Here is a 12,194-nt window from a genome sequence, read left to right on the forward strand (position 1 = left end):
CAACATAAAAGATAACAGGGTCGTAATGAAAAGAAACATTGTTAGATCTTTTGTCCGTGACCCTGAACTTAAGATATAACATTCACAAAAGAGGTATTTATACTCATGAAATAGTTCTGAGCAATTAAAAAAAAGACGAGAAAAGATAAAGATAGTTACTTATGTTAAAAAATGAAATTTTTTACAACAGTAGAAATTATTTAAATTCATAGTAGTTATTCATAGAAGTCACATGAAAATTTGTTTGACAAACAAAGTAATCTCATGGTTCAAGGATTATATCTGAATGATTCTTTAAGAGATAGAATTTTGCATTGAAAATGAAACTGCTCAGAATTTATAGATTTACAAAGGATTTTTAGCAAGAGATTATAATCTCTTGTTCTTAGCCATATACAAACATGTTACCATACAAGCCAGACCAGAAATAAGGAAAAAGTTGTGAAATCGAAACTGCAAAAAGAAAAGCAAGGTAAAAACAGAATTAACCATTGTTATTTATAATAAAGTCTCTTAAATCAGCATAATCCAAATGATTCGTGGCAAACTCATTATAGAATGGAAAGTAAGATTACAAGAAGAGAACCAAAAGCATTTCAACTTAATTAAAATACAAGTTTCTTACTTTTAATGCAGTTTGTTATTCAGGCCATGTCGGTCAAGTTGAGGATAAGATCCAGGACATTCTTTTCCCGATCTTTGTGTTCTTTGGTTTTCTTCCAACCTGCCGCAGAAAACGTTATAAAACATTACTCACCATACGATGAGAAAAAAAATAAAAGATTGCATAGAAAAAACCCAGGCGTTAGGAACAGAACACTTGTTTAACATCATACAAAAAAAATTTTGCACTATCACATTAAAGAAATAACGAAACTGATTCTCGCCTTTGACTTCAAACAGGTATTTAAGGTCCTGACGTAAGAACTTCAAACACTCTTTCCGGTTTTGTTGTCTGGAACTAAAAACAACAGAGACGAAAGATAAGGCTTTAATACGATAAACTTTCAAATAGAAATACAATGCAAGAATTTAAAATGCTTAATAAAGAAAGGAGTGCTTATATGTGGTTAATTTAAATCATTCTTTCTGGTTATTGAATATGCATTACCATAATTTGGCATATTGACTTGTTCCCAACTATCGAGCAAGGTTTAAAACAGCTTTATAAGGATAAGATGTACTTACAGAGTGAGAAGGTCTTGTTTCCTTTCGTCAAGTTCAGAACGGAACTTATTTAGCGCTAACCAGTCAAGTGATAAGCTTTCAAACTCGGCCTCACAATCTAAAAGGGGAAATTAAAGAAGGCTGCATTTAATTTGTGTTTAGTTAGTTACATGCATCACCCTCTATTTGGCGCGACGGTATACCCGGATAATTGTTTCCAGACTTTACCTCTTCCTAGGAGAGACTGTTTTTCTTTAGCGTTGCGTGAGAGAAACCAAGCACTTTGAACCCCGAAAGATTCCTCTCAACTAACAGGATAGTTCCGCTGTTATTTGGCGAAAGTGAACAGTTGTAAAGGTTCGAAGCTAGGAATTCAGGATAGTGGCTCTCCAAAATCACTGTTCTGCACGTTTGTAGCAAATATGTTAGTTTTTATATATTGACTCATGCAAAGGTAAAAAATAGAAAACTAACCTTCAGTGTCTATTGCTTCTTTCATCTCCAGTTCCACTTTAACCATCACCTTGTGCAATGAGAGCAGCTCGTGTTCGACAACCTGAATCTCTGTCTCCACATAAATAGCCAACTCAGGGAACTGATTGCTTACGATGGCAGCTAAAGAAGATTTCAGAAAATACACGTGCTTAAATAATGAAAAGGGCAGGCGAATGTATACACATTCTGTTTAAGTTGATATTGAACCAATTAAATCTGTTTGGTTAAGAGCAATCAAAATACAAGCAACAGTCAAGAATAAAGGTTTACTTGGGCGCAGATGGGAATGTTTCTAATGACTCTCTTCGCCGGTTCGGTGGATAGAGATGCACTGTTTTCCAATACTTTCCGCTCATTAGGATCTATTCTGTGGTATGCTTACAGAACAACTTACCACAGCCGTCTCCATCTTGGCACTTTTCCATAGCAATTACTTCCTCGGAAGGTTGTACTTGCTTGATAATTGATCTCTCGCCTACATTTGAACAATCTTTAGCAGTCGAAGCATCAAGGTTTGTTGATCCCATACTTGCAGGAACATTATCCTTGTTTGTGGAAGGGAGATCGTCAGGAGAGACCTCCTTATCAGATGGGAATGACTGGGCCTTTGAGTCACCAGAAGCTTCTCGGTCAACCTGTTCGTCTTTTTCATTGCTGGCAGCCAAGCCTTGCAATGCAGTCTTTACATTTATTTCTTCTACTGTAGCTGTGTTCACCACAAACTGAATATCTTCCAATGAAGAAACAGACCACATGTCAGAAGTATCGGTCGACTCCAAGATTGACGAACTATTTTCCTCATCGGTATCATTTGATGGATTGTGTTCCATTTTGTATTTTTCATCATTCGATTCTTTCCGTTTTGTTCTCCGCCTTTGACCAGGAGTACTGGAGGGCTTGTTGCGCATGTCATCAGCATCACTGGATGAGATGTCTCCCATTTTGTATTCCTCATTCATGGATTCTCTCCGTTTTCTTCTACGCCTTTGACGACGAGTACAGGAGGGCGTCTCGCTCATCTCGTCAGTATCATTAAATGGATTATTTTCCATCGGGCATTCTCCACTTTTAGAGTTCTTCTGTCTTCTTTTATGCCTTTGGCGACGAGCGCTGGAGGCCTTCCCGCTGTTCTGGGACGAGCAGTCGTTATCGGTGGTACCGTTGGAACTTGCAAACGGGTTTAGATCCTTTGGATAGTGGCGCATCTCGTTTTCGTTCTTCTTAACACTTGTGGTATCACTCTTTTCTCGAGGCTGCTTCATATTCGGTAGAGGGGGGCGAGGTGGAGCCGCCTTACGAGTTGGTGGTTGACGCGGTGGAGGTATCGGAGGAGAGGGACAGGCTGAAACAGGACGAGGTAAACCAGATTGAGATAAACTGGTATAAGAAACGGAAGGCCTCTTAGAGGGAGGCAGCGGTGGAGGTGGAGCTTTCCTTTTGACCTTTGTTGGTCCTGATCTTGTTTTATTGCGGCCTCGACACGAAACTGCCTGAGAACTATTACTCTTAGTGTCAGCACCAGCTTTCGCTTCCTTCTTTTTGTCATGGTTACCAACGACGCCTGACAATGGAGCAAGTGGAGCAGCATTGACCTTTGTGGTGGCCACCTTCGAACAGGCAGCAGCACTGGTAACATCGCTATCGCGCTTTTCCTTTCGGAAACTCTTTAAGGATCTTGGACGCGAAAGTCTCCTACTTTCTTCCCTGATGATATCTTTCTTGTGTGGGGGACTGCAAGATAATCACAAGGGTACAGTGAATTCAAGTAATCAAAATGTTCCCTTAATACTCTAAAAGAGCAAGAAGTAATACTTTGACTCAATTTTTTACGAACTTGCTTTATATCTAAGCCTTCTTTGAAAATGGAGTTTCGAAAATTTGGGATCTTGTTATCTCTAACATCAGTCTATCAGAGGTTTGCAGTTTCATTTTTCTGAGTCTCAATTGCCTTCATATCACCGCGATTTCCAAAAATCACCTCATTGGCCTCTTTAAACTGAGATTTAGCTCGCGTCGATGAAACTAAAAAAGCGCAAGTTAAGTGGTAAATTGCTTGGAGTCATTCAGTTTTTGTCCCAGACTTAAAAACAAACTGTTGGTTTTTTTTTCTTTTGCGTGTTTTCTTTTGTAACGGCTGCTTTATTCTCTTGCCGTACCAAAAGCGCAAATAGAAAAAAGAAACCCCACCTAAATCTAAAATGCCTACATTTATCGGTGATCTTTCCCGATGAGTTTTCTACTCTTTTTTTCTCCACTTACCATTTGTCTTTGGCACATTCCACAGTCGGAGAAGGAACCGAAGCTCTCAATTGTAATTCTTGATGATTTTTACTTGAACTTATTCCACGCATTTTCTTCAAAAAACTCATGATTGCTTCCTTTTGTTGAAAACAATCACATGCGTTTCAGAGGAATGAAAATCTTCTGTTTATCCATTGTGATGTCATGTAGCCATGACGATAGCTTCTAGTCTCATTCCCAGTGTACCGCGCCAAAGTGAATAGTTTTTTTGATTTTTCACAGGAACGAAAGCTATGACTTGATTCAAAATAAATGATAAGTCGTCATACTTCTGTATATCAAGCTTCCTCCGTAATGAAAAAAGCCGTAATTGTTTTATACTGATGTGCACACCGAAATACCGTTCAGTTATGCGTGAGACGATGCGTAAAGCCAATATTAGATACTAACAGAAAATCACGTAAAAACTCTGAAACGTTTCAAAAATAAATAAACTGCTTGCAGTTTACTAGTTGGCCATATAGGAATGAAAATAACTGAGAAGTTTCGTTGTTCGGTTGATTTTCCACGGAAAACCAGTATTAAAGTTGACAGAGAAGTGAATCTAACATGGATATTGGTCATGGTCAGCGGTCAGCATGGCACTCAGACGTGTCCTTCTTGGCTCCGTAGTTTTATCATTTTTATTGCTTTTATTTGGTCTTCACCCTGAGAAATATTTATCTGGACATAGCCTATATTATTTCTCTTGTGCACCGCTTCGCTCTGGCAGCTCAATGTCTTCGTTGGAAGTGATAACGGGCAACAAACAAGTAAACTCCACTCGGAGATTAGGCCGCCATCTTGGTTGTCGACTTCGTGGAATGAGTTACCTCGGCACTAGAGTGAACTATCATCACAATTCAACTTCCAGTTTTCAACTGATTCGACTGATCAAATCTGGTGATGTAAGTTTAAATCCTGGCCCCTCTGCTATTCAAGCTGTAATCGGAAATCGACACTCGACAAACGGCGACTTTGCTTATGCTAGCGCTGTTGGCAATCGTGCACCGCCGTGTCCACGTAATTTGGTCCACATTACTGTGCCCAAGCCTCAACAAGTGTTGGAAAATATCAAAAACGATACGCAACGATTGTTGCTTTGCCTTCTCAATGCTCGATCTTTGAGAAATAAGTCAGCGTCGTTTGTGGATTTGGTATGCGATAGCAAAGCAGATCTATTTGCTGTTTCTGAAACCTGGCTTACGAACAATGACACTGCTATTCTTAGTGAAATAACACCACAGGGATACAAACTCCTTCATCATCCTCGCAGCGATCGCAGAGGAGGTGGGACTGCATTGATTTTCAAAGAATCTATCTACGTTGAAAAGGTTTCAGCTGCAGGAAAAGAGTCATTCGAGGTGTCAGAATGGTTGGTCAATCCTGTGGCTACTACTCGTTTGCGGGTTGTTTTAGTCTATAGGCCTCCATATTCTGTTAAACATCCTGTGTCTACTTCAACATTTATCACTGAATTCTCAGATTATCTCGAGTCTTTGGTCATGTCAAGTGAGCCTTTGTTAATACTGGGCGATTTTAACATTCATATGGATCTACCTGATGACACTGACTGCAAATGGCTATACAAAAACTTTTCTCCGTAACTGCCAAAAACCAGTTACAAATAGTAACGCTCTTGATGAAAGGGAACCAGCGACTGGTTTTGCTGTTATTCCTTACATACAGGGTGTTACTGAACCCATCAAGAGAATTTTGAATAGCCACAACGTTAAAGTTGCTCAAAAACCTTTTCAGACTTTGGGGCATATTTTCGCCAAACCTAAGGATCCTGTCACGAAAGAACAACGAACCGACGCCATTTATTCTATTCCTTGCAATGACTGTGATAACGAATACATCGGACAGACCAAACGCCAGTTTGGTACACGGTTAAAAGAGCACCAAAAAGCGGTTTATCTTTGCAAAAAGGAAAATTCAGCTTTATCGGAGCATACTTGCCTAACCAACCATACAATTGGGTGGGATAATTCTAAAATTATCACCACTAATCGGCGCTACCACCAGCGCCTTTGTTTGGAGGCTTGGCACATTAATTCCGCCCACGCTCCTTTAAATCGTGACGATGGCGGTCTGCTTCCTGACGCCTATTTACACCTCGTCAGAAAAAAGGCCGCTAATTAGTGATCATATAAAAGGACCTCTTGTTGCAGCGTTTAGATCACCCCTGATGAAGGCACTAGACAGGAGTGTCGAAACGTTGGGTCTATGAATTGTAACTTCTTCGGTTACATTCTTTAAATCTGCAAACCAGTGAAGCTTCAAACTATGTCTGATTGTCCACCTGGTTGCCGTGTGAACTTTAATATATGTATTTACAAATTTATTCAAATTGATAAGTTCAATTCAATTTTATTTACGGACTTTGGAGTCTGGCCTCTATCGGAACAGCGCGCGTTTAGATAACTAGCTATAATAGACTTCAGTCAAAATGTTTCGACTAAAACATACCTAGATGAAGAATAGTGAGAAACCTGAAACTTGCCGTTCTGAACTGCGTTTTCAGAAAGATGCCGAATCTTTGTAGGGTCTCACTCCTCTTTAGGCGTATCGTTCGTGTGTTATGAATTTTTCCAGATAGTTACTTGCGAGAAGTATCTAAAGCATGGAACCTGTAATAACATTTATCATACTGTCAAAATACAGAAGGTAAAAATAGGATTAACTTAAAAGTTCAAATCCTAAATCTTTCCCTTAGTTCTGATATTCAAAAGTCAGTCGCATGCATTTCTCAGTTTGCAACTTTGGAGCCTTGGAACATCCGTCTATTTCTACAGCGAGAAGGGATGTTAGCTTTGATATCAGGACGAGCGCCAAAGGAACCAAATAGCAATATATAACCATTATTTAAATGGTTAAACACTCATTTTCCAAAATATGACAACAGAATGAACTGAAGCCACCCAAGGGCAGCAGCAGAACTCTTTTCAGACACTGAACAAATTTAAAGGCGGTTTATCTACGACCAAGCCGTGAAAATTAAAATCTACAAGACTTATGAACTCATGAACACGAATTATCATCCACTATCAGCGAATATCACACTACCTAAAATATTATTAATATTATTAATTACTATAATTATCATTATTGTTATTGTTATCATTATCATGTTTTATTATTGTAATTATTATTATTATTATTATTTTGTCATCATTATTCTTGTCATGATTGTCATTATTATTATAATTCAATATCAGTATCTGGGCAACTGCCCACCTACCCCTCCCCTAACCTAACATTAACCCTAACTTGTTGTCAATTGACTATTGTTGAGTTGGGGGGGGGGGGGGTGTTGGTGGGCAGTTGCCCAGATACTGATATTGATCCATTATTATTACTATTATCATTATTATCGTTGTAATTTTCCACATCATTAGTATCATTACTATTGTTATTTTTACAATGACTACAAATGTCTTCACTACTAACAGACTAAACTGAAATGCAGCAAAATCCGCCCGCGAATCTCTTGGATCCAAACTTAAGTTTGATATTAGGATGTCTATACAAGCTGATCCATATCCATTCATATGCCGCGAGAAATACAGCACCCGGGCAACAAGCCGTTGCCTCTCTACGTACACCAAATGAATGGATATGGATCAGCTTGATGGGCTTAGAAAATGGAATGAAGGACCTTGTGCAACTCTATCTTTGTGAAATGCATGGTAAGCCTGAGGAGGCAGTGGTAGGTGCTCGCGCTGTCAGCTTACAGAGGTTTAGCCTAGGAGTTTTCGAGTTAATTGATGATCATTCATTTGCTTTCGTTCACTGTCAAGTGGTTCTAGGCAATGCAACTGCCCCAGGCTCCCGGTGCACAAAGAAATGTTCATCAAGCGACCAAAGAAAACGGACAGTTACTGATGATGAGCACAGGCCCTATCATTCTCTCACCCGGCTGGCAAGACAAAAAAGCGCAACTGCTCTGATTCTTGTATATATACTAGCTTCAGTATGTTAAGCACGCGAGGAAGTAATAGACCCAACAGCCTCGTTCCCAGGGTCCTTTTTCTTCGTCTCTCGAGAGAGGAAGAGAGGTAGACTCGATAGATAGCGCTGTTTGGGACATTAGCCTGCCCCCCTCCCCTTACTGTAAGTTGCAGATGTTATTCACTTTCGGTGAGGGGGGATAGGGGGGTCAGTCTCCAGTTTCCCGTACCACGTTCTTCCGCCTCCCGTACTTTTGTAAGCTGCAGATGTTATATTATTCATTTTTCGGTGAGGGGTGACAGAAGGGTCAGAGTCTCCCTCTTCCTGTACCACGTTCTCCCGCCTCCCATACTTTTGTGTTCCTTTGCCTCCCGACTCCCACCCTTGATTGTGTCGCTCCCGTCTTCAGGTTAATCAATCATTAACTTTCAAACTTAGCCAAAACTTAACATTCTTGTTCATCTTCGGGTCTTTGTTTTGGCGGGAGGATCATCGGACCGATGAAAGATATTACAGGTCAGTTTTCTTAATTAAACTAAGTTTAACCTGGTCATCACAGTTTGACCATCGCTTCTGACATCTCGTTATAGAGACGAAATTCTCAGTCGTCTGTGTGATGTAATAGCTATTGCAATTTGATATAGGCTTTTCCATGCATTTAAGAATGCCATTTCAAAAGCAATTGTAAAAATCAAGAGCCAGACGTAACGTTTAGAGTTTGCTTCTCCTGCATCCGTACTTGCTTTCCCTTTTTGACGTAAATAACTTGTCGTAGCTAGTCGTGAGCAAATAAAAAAGCTGACTCCAAAGGATGATTTAAATCACTGCCCATCAATTATTGAACCGTTTGCATTTTGAGTGTTCAGTTTAAGTGCTAGTGAAGCGTGATTCAACATTCGTAGTCGGCTGATTATCAGATTTGCTCGATAGGTTGAAATCTCATTTAAACTTCTGCGGAAGTTTTAAGTTTGCACCAGGAGGCAAAATCTTCAGTAAGTTAGGATGTGCACTCGTGCGGAGCGAGCTCCCAAGGTCTTCCATGAACGGATTTTTCGCTGCCACACCGAAAAGTGCTGAGGCCGATTAATGTAGTCTTTGACGACATTTGACCTGTATGAACCTGAATCGCTTTCTTTGCTGGAGATTTTCGACAGCTACAACTTACCAGATGTGTACATGTGTCATGTGTCATGCTATCTTATGACTTATGACGTAACCGAATTGAAGGGATTTCCAAATTCCCCAGAAGTAATGCTATTTTTCCAGCCCGAGTACAAATTTACGTTTTCTTGCTTCCAAAATTTTCTTTTAAGCACTGGTGATGTTAAACGGACATTTCAAAACTTTGCTAGGTAAGTGTTCTTGATTGAATAATACCCAGTGATAAACAACAAACTATCGCCTTCTTTATTTCTGCTCCCGCTTCGCGCCCTCATGTAGATCCCGCTTCCCGCCCTCTCCCGCCCCCTGTTCTCCCGGGCTCCTACCCCCTGTCCCCTCCACGTTTCGGTGACGGTGGTAGAATTAGCAACCAGACGATTTTAATACCATGATTACACAGTTACGCAAATTTTTTTACCGTTTATGTTTATGATTTTCCTTCTTTTAAAATCTTGCACAACAGTTCTAACCTGTGAAGTGGGGTGAAAGCTCTGAGTGGATAGTGGCCTGTGTTTCGTATGGTACCATACATATCCTGATTATCACATTACTTGTTATCAGAATTGATCGACCAACAGGAGGCTCACAGCACAAACTGTGTATCTGAGCTCTCTGAGTACCAAGTCGACACATGACAAGTGAGTGAAGCTGGTTGTCTTGCGATCGAAAAGTTATTGTTATATTTGATGTCATAGCCATTATTTCTTTGGTTTGTTTCTCTAACACTTGCGTCAAGATCTCTTCAATCTTGACTAGCTAAGGAAATTTTAAAACGGGACGATAGTCATCTTGTAAAACATAATCAGCCCGGCTCATCTAATAGTTCCCACATATCTCTCTCATTAGGTTGTAGTACTACATTTGGGGCGAGTTTTCTGGCCTAATCACTGAGGATGGTGAGGTAAAACTGTCGTAATCACAGATCACTTTAATTTCGACACTCAATCGAAATGGCCTCATGAACACAACAATGATCATCACATACTTTACAACAACAAAGTTTATTAATACATAACTTACAGGTTTTTCTTTTCATACTTTGAAGCCACTGTATAATTATCTCAAAACAAACATTCATAAAAGAACATTAAAAAATAATAAGTAGCCAGAAAATAATTACAGGTTTTTTCATACTTTGAAGCCACTGCAAAATGATCTCAGTGGTAATGTCAGTACAAAAGTACTACAAATTAAAAGAAACCATTCAACAATAACAGGAAGTTATGAGCATAAACTTTTAACTCTTTTTTTTTAATTCAGAGCCACTGTATAATGACCTCAATACCAATGTCAGTACAAGAGTCTTACATATAAAATGTGACGCAACAAAGAAAAAAACTTCATGTGTGATTGACAAAAAAGACTTCAACTGTACAAGAAAGAGTTTCAAGCTTAAATTAATGAGGACTGACATGTCACAGATTTGAAAGGTCAAGTTGAATCGATTATGTCATTATTTCTGTGAGGTTAAGTTCTAAATATATATTGAAGTCACTCTGATTGTCTCTCAGTCTCCATTACAATGTGTTCCCCCAACATCAGCACCAATACTGATTCACTTATAAACCAAACTGCCACATGTGCACATGTAACCACTTAGCATGACTGTTGTTATTTGCTTTGCTTTACCTCAAAAAATCTTCGAGAAGTAAACAAAGTTTTTCTTCATTTTTAGGCAAGTTATATTGACAAGAGAGTATTAGGTCTTTTACCTGTGAGTTACTATTTGAAAAGTAGATCTTTTGAAAATAAGAAAAATAATTTGGAATGTGTTACTTTAACAGTGGCTTCATGAATATTGCAGGAAAAAAGTGCTTTTGTACAGATGATAAACTTCACAAACCATAAGATGAGCTAGTTACAAAATATTGTTTACAATTTAGACAGGAGATCTGTCTTATCAGAACTACTTAAAGTACATCATTTCAAAATAAGGAAAAGGATTTGGAATGTGCTGTTATTACAACCTACAGTGGCTTCATAAAAACTGCAGGAAGAGATTAATTCTTAAAAATTCAATTCCCATTAAAAGATTGAAACAAGAATGCACCATGACCTGTTTACACAACATATTTTGGACTATTTACAAAGGATTATTTACAAAGTGGAGAGAAAAATCATCCTTAAGATACTGTTATAAATGAACTTATTAGAGAACAATTTGTTTGAAAAAAGAGCAGCAGCATGTTCTTACTAAAAGGCAATTCTTGCCTTAATTTCTTCACAAGAATCCGAAACACAAATGACCAATATTCAAAAATAGTAGATGGATTTTCATTCATTCTGAAATGCAAAAAAGAAAATAAACCAACATAAGAACATCTGCACCATTTCATATGACAGAATTATAGACAGTATGTTTTATTGCTAGATTGTAGTAATCAAAAACACTGAAAATTAAATTAGCTAAAAGCCTTGAATTTCAACTAATTAGGATACAGAGCCACAATTAATAACTTGCATTTCAAATTAGTTAAGATTACTGTTTCTTACCATTATTTAGGCATGAAGGCTCTGATGACGAATTGCAGCAATGAGTCCAGCAACTCTTTTTTCATGAGCTTTGTTCCCATCTGTTTTCCTCCACCCTAAAATCAAAATACAAAACATTGTTTCCTTCATCTACATATTGGCTTCTGACTTTGACCCTGAAGAGTGAATAGCATCTAATTTCTCTTAAGAATATCACAAGGATAAAGAAAATGATCACTATGTGAAGAAACTCAAGGTTGTTAAACAAATTCACCTTATCAGCACCTTAGGAACTGTAAAGAGAACAGTTTGGAGTATATATATTTATACACACAGAATGATGTTAGGGTGTAAAGGGTTAAAAATCAAGGCTCAGTGAACCAGTCCCAATAACACTAAACTAAGAAAAAGGAGGAGAAACAACTGAATACTTACCTTCCATTTCTGAAAGGCATCTCAAATCTGAACACAGCAAGCTAAGACAATTTTCAATGCTTTTTCCTTTGTCACTATATTGGTGAAAGGAAAACAGAAAATCATGCAAATCTGCCTCAAGCTAAATTCAACCTTTAGTTAAGCAGAACCACTACAGTCTCTGAAAAACCCAAATAAATAACAAGGACAAGCAGTGGAACTTCTCGATCTGTAAATCAAACATTATTCAT

General features: G+C 38.5%; 1 long non-coding RNA gene across 1 annotated transcript; it reads right to left on the bottom strand.

Annotated features, from left to right (window-relative positions):
* Nucleotides 1-10,804: 10,804 nt before the first annotated feature.
* Nucleotides 10,805-12,038, bottom strand: LOC136284047 (uncharacterized). The gene is made up of 3 exons (XR_010719043.1): nt 11,965-12,038; nt 11,551-11,645; nt 10,805-11,340 (listed from the first exon to the last, which is right to left on the bottom strand). It is a non-coding gene; the product is annotated as an uncharacterized lncRNA (long non-coding RNA).
* Between the last annotated feature and the right edge of the window lie 156 nt (nt 12,039-12,194).

The sequence above is a fragment of the Pocillopora verrucosa genome, chromosome 10, assembly GCF_036669915.1.
Source record: "Pocillopora verrucosa isolate sample1 chromosome 10, ASM3666991v2, whole genome shotgun sequence".
NCBI classification, from domain to species: Eukaryota; Metazoa; Cnidaria; class Anthozoa; order Scleractinia; family Pocilloporidae; genus Pocillopora; species Pocillopora verrucosa.